We start from the raw sequence: 6000 nt of genomic DNA on the forward strand, positions 1-6000 counted from the left end.
TATTCTAGAATCTTATATTTGACATGTAAAAAGATCAGATAACAATGCAACTCGTGTAATAGCTAACAGAGCTAGAACAAAAAAAGCATTTTTTTTTTAAATATTTTGGACAACATCTCTAAAGATATTACTGATACTATAAGGCATGACGTTGTTAACCTGAAGTTATGCAACATTAATGAATGAATGAATGGTTTTTTTCTGTTTCAAAAAAAAAATAAAAAACAAAAAGATAAAAAAAACCATGAAATCGCTGAGGACCGAGAAATCTTCGACACAGGAAAATACAGTTTAGCAGTTGGCTTTCACTTTATCTACAGAAGATAGTCAACAAAAATGAATAAAGAGATTGATCTTGGTTTGATTTTGATGTTTGATCTCCATTTTAGTTTGTGCTTGATCTTGATCTAACTCATTTTTCGTGAATAAGATATTGAACTAACAAAAATTATAAATGAACCGTCCTTTTAAACTCCTCTAACACCGCTTCTGATTACATTTTTTAGGTCTGATCCATGCCATTTAGTTTGGACCGAGCACTTCCTAAAAGGGTCTCTTATGTCCATTATGGAGAATATTCGAAGGATATGTCCGTTTTGGGATGGTTTTTCCTTCTATTCATGTTTTTGGGAAAATTGACACCCCGAGCGCAGCGAAAATCAGGATCACAAAGGGAAATTGGTGATTTCAACCAAACATGGGAGAAATAATAAGAAATGGACAGAAGATAACACTAGCAGACAACCACAACACAAGATATACATTGTTCACCTTTACAGGCTAAGTCCACGACCAACACCACTAGAAAAACTTCCATTAACATCAAAGACCATTACATGCTTTTTCCGCAACCCAATACAATACCTAAAGAGTTAACAAGACATACCCGAGAACACCATGGAAGAAACCATAGAAACCAATTCTCGAACCATTCCTCGAACCAGCCTCATGTTTTCTCTTCTACACCTTTATAGTTGCTAGTAAGAGATGAGAAACATGGAAACTGAAAAGGCGGGGGTCTAACAACCTCACTCAATATTTCGCTTAGCAATTTGTATGGACTAACTCTAATATACTTTCAAGAGAATCAACTAGACAGTCAGAGTCAATCTTAAAAAAAAGTATATTAAAGAATTATATCTCTATTTCTCAATTCAATCCGCAATCAAGCAAATAAGATTTTGCGATCCTGATTGAATATATGAGAAATAACTTGAACGGTACGAAAGACCAATGTTCGAGGATCAATCAATTTCAATCAACAACCAAAGGTTCGATTTACCAATTTATCGATTCAACGTACAACCTGTGATATTTCAATTATATAACAAAATATAATGCGGAAAAGAAAAAACACAGACACCATAAATTTTGTTAACGAGGAAACCGCAAATGCAGAAAACCCCCCGGACCAGGTCCAGATTCGAACACCACACTATATTAAACCACTACAGACACTATCCTACTACCAATGAACTTCAGACTGGAATGTAGTTGAACCCTAATCAATCTCAAACTGATTCAAGGTATAGTCGTGCTCCTTACGTCTTTGATCCCAACAGGATACTACACACTTGATTCCCTTAGCTGATCTCACCCACAACTAAGAGTTGCTACGACCCAAAGTCGAAGACTTGATAAACAAATCTGTATCACACAAAAAAAGTCTATTGAATAGATAAATTTGTCTCCCACAGATAAACCTACAAGTTTTGTTCCGTCTTTTGATAAATCAAGGTGAACAAGAACCAATTGATAGTCCGGACTTATATACCCGAAGAACAGCCTAGTATTACCAATCACCTCACAATATTCTTAATTGATTAACGAAACAAGATATTGTGGAATCACAAACGATGAGACGAAGGTGTTTGTGACAACTTTTCAATATTGCCTATCAGAGATAAAATCTCGAGAAAATATTAAAGAATATAGTACTCAATCGCGAAAGAAAACAACAAGATCAGAACACGCAACTACAAGAAAATAGTTGGGCCTGGCTTCACAATCCAAATGAAGTCTTCAAGTTGTTAACCTGCAGGGTTTTGTGAAAAACCTAAGGTTAAAGGAGAATCGACTCTAGATTATGCAACTAGTATCACACAAGAGGTGTGGGGATTAGGTTTCCCAGTTGCTAGAGTTCTCCTTTTTATAGATTTCAAATCAGGGTTTACAATCTAAGTTACCTTGGTAACAAAGCATTTAATATTCACCGTTAGATGAAAACCTGATTAGATTCAAGCTAATATTTTTCAACCGTTAGATCGAACTTGACTTGCTATGCACAAATGAAATGTAACTTCATTTAGGTTTGAGTAACCGTACCTAAACGTGTACACTTAGTCGGTTCAACAACAGTTAACCAATGGTTAGCCATATGAGCACTTTCATATCAACCTTATTCATCTTCACCATAACTATTTCAAATGACTCAAATGAAACTAGTTAGAGAGTTGTTCAATTGATTAGATCTCATAGAAGTATACAAGACCCAGTTGAAGCAAAATCGATTTTGATTCACTCGAATCAATTCATGAACATCATAGCCACAGTTTGCAAAAGATTGCATTCCTCATTATATAAGTGTTTTATTTCATGAACAAACCGATTTTAGAAAGTAACCTACTTAAGTATGCAAACGGGTACGCATACCTAAGTAGCTGGACCGAGTTTGGTTATGCCAGTATGCGTACGAGTACGCATACCATTTCACATTCCAAACTCCAACAGAAATTCACGGAACCCAAACTTCCCTTAGTACGCGTACGGGTTCGCATACCTAGATTCCGCACTTCCAACAACCAACCAGTACACATACGGGTACGCATACTTAGTTTCCAGGTTTTGGATTTTTACACAAGTGTGAATACACACTATGTTTATGGTTACTGGTTCTAAACTCTCATTTCAATTATTGAAACTTTCTTAGAGGATGACAACAGTTGTTATCTACAAACTATTAGCATCAAAGCGATTTGAAAGTTTTTGAAATAATCAATATGAATTTCAAGAGTAAATATGAACTTGGTTAAAACAAAAGCTAACCAACACATATTTCAAGAAATAGATAAGTGAGTTAAACTCAGCTCGAAATAACAAATGTGTATAATTGAAGTCTATATAGCAATACGACTTTTGTCTCAAAATAGGAGATAAAATAGATAAACTTTTGAGTGGTAGATAATTTCAAGTCTCCACAAACCTTTTGTTGATGAAGTTCCACAAGTTCCCTTGAGTAGTTCCTCGTCTTCATCCGATGAACGTCGTGGAGTCTAAAGCTCAACTACACTTACTATCCTAATTCGATACATCTATAAGTAGACTAGAAATCAAGACTTATAGTTTTGGAAACTAAACTTGACAAACAAGCTTGAGATAGCAACGCTTGCGAGTTCGACCGAGCAGCGCTCTAACAGAAACATTAGAAACTTGGTTTATGGCAAAGTCCCAAACCCTAAACACTAGACACCAAAATCCTCTCTCTACAAGTTTTTCTCTCACAACGATATTGACCTTCACGGTAGCACTCGATCCTCCCTAACAAAGACACCAAAATCCTAAGCATAGGGATTTACCACTCTTCTAGGTTATATTCTCTCAACACCTCTAATTACAATCCTTTATGTTAGAGCACTGCTCGGTCGAACTCGCATGCGTTGCTATCTCAAGCATGTTTGTCAATGTTAGTGATCAAAACTATAAGTCTTGATTTCTAGCCTATTTATAGATGTCCCGGACTAGGACATAGATTGTGTAATTGAGCTTAGTTTTCACGGCGTTCATCATTTGAAGACGAAGAACTACTAAGAGGAGCTTGTGGAACTTCATCAACAAAAGGTATGTGGAGACTTAAACTCATCTATCACTTGGAAAGCCTATTTCTACTTTATCTCCTGTATTGAGACATAAGTCGTATTACGATATATTTTTCTATACACACATTTGAGATTTCGAGCTGAGTGTAATTCGCTCACATATTTCTCGAAATATGTGTTGGAAAGCTTTCGCTTCGACCAACTTCATCTTATATCATGTGAAAATTTCCGAGTAACATCTTACGTGGTTTGTATGATACAATCATTTGATGTTGTATTGGAATATTTCGTAATGATTATTTCAATAACTTGAAAATTGCTTTGATGCTGATAGTGTGTGAAAACGACTATTTTCATCCTCTAAGAAAGTTTTAATGATTGAAATAAGAGTTTAGAACACTTAACCATTATTGGATATGTCATGTTGTACATTCTTGCACATATGTAATCCATGTCCGGGAACCATAGTATGCGTACCTGTTTGCCTACCTGTTGGTTTGAGAAATCCGGGAACCTAAGTATGCGTACCCGTTTGCGTACTGGCGTACAGGTTCATGTCCGAGAATTTCTGCTGGAATTTGAAGTTTTTGTACCTGTTTGCGTACTGGCGTAACTCAATCTTAGTCCGGGTATTTCAAGTATGCATACCCGTTTGCATACTTGAAGGTTAAAGTTCTAAAATCGGTTTTAAACATGAACACAAACATTTATATAATAAGGAAAGCAATCTTTGCAAACCGTGGCTATAATTTTCATGATTGATTCGAGTGAATCAAACCGATTTTGCTTCAAATGTGTTCTTGTATAATTATATGAGAATATAACAATTGAATAACTCTTTAACTAGTTTCATTTGAGTCATTTGAACTAGTTATGGTTAAGATGAATGAGGTTTATATGAGAGTAATGATATGGCTAACCTCGGTTAACTATTTGTGAACCAACATGGTGTACACGTTTAGGTACGGTTACATAAACCTAAATGAGGGTACATTTCATTTGTGTGTAACAAGCTAAGTTCGATCTAACTATTGGAAGATATTAGCTTAGTTGAATCAGGTTTTTTTTTATCTAACAATGAATATTGAATGCTTTGTTACCAAGGTAACTTGGATTGCAAACCCTGATTTGAAAACTATATAAAGGAGAACTCTAGCAACTGGGAAACCTAATCCCCACACCTCTTGTATGTTACTAGTTGCATAACTAGAGTCGATTCTCTTTTAACCTTAGGTTTCTATCGAGACCCTGTAGGTTAAAGACTTCAAAGACTTCATTAGTATTGTGAAGCCAGTCCCAACTATTATTTTTTTGTAGTTGCGTGTTCTGATCTAGCCCGATTCTATCGTATTGAGTACAATTGAAATAATTGACTCGATATTAATTTCTTCAATAGGCAAGATAAAAGTAATCAGAAACATCTTCGTCTCATCGTTTGTGATTCCACAATATCTTGTTTCGCTAGTCGATTAAGATTATTGTGAGGTGATTGATAATACTAGGGTGTTATTCGGGAATATAAGTCCGGTTTATCGATTGGTTCCTATTCACCTTGATTCATCAAAAGACGGTACAAAAACTCTTGGGTATTTCTGTGGGAGACAGATTTATTCAATATATAGACTTTTATGTGTGAGACATATTTGTTTATCAAGTCTTTGACTTTGGGTCGTAGAAACTCTTGGCTGTGGGTGAAACCAACTAAGGGAATCAAGTGCGTAGTATCCTGCTGGGATCAGAGACGTAAGGAACGCAACTGTACCTTGAATCAGTGTGAGATTGATTAGGGTTCAACTACAGTCCAGTCCGAATTTAATTAGTAGGAGGATAGAGTCTGTAGCGGATTAATACAGTGTGGTGTTCAATCTGGACTAGGTCCTGGGGTTTTTCTGCATTTGCGGTTTCCTCGTTAACAAAATTCTGGTGTATGGTTCTTTCTTTTTCGCATTATATTTTGTTATATAATTGAAATATCACAAATTTTGCGCTAAGATCAATCAATTAGAATACCAACCTTTGGTTCTTGATTTACATTGATTGACACTTGAACATTGGTCTTTGCGGATTGAATTAAGAGTTAGAGATATTAAGCTCTTTGATATACTTCACTCTAGATTGAGTCTGTCTGTCTAGTTGATTCTATAGAAAGTGTATTGGAGTAAGTCCTCTCAGATTTCCAAACAAA

This window comes from Papaver somniferum, chromosome 6, assembly GCF_003573695.1.
Source record: "Papaver somniferum cultivar HN1 chromosome 6, ASM357369v1, whole genome shotgun sequence".
Classification (NCBI taxonomy): Eukaryota; Viridiplantae; Streptophyta; class Magnoliopsida; order Ranunculales; family Papaveraceae; genus Papaver; species Papaver somniferum.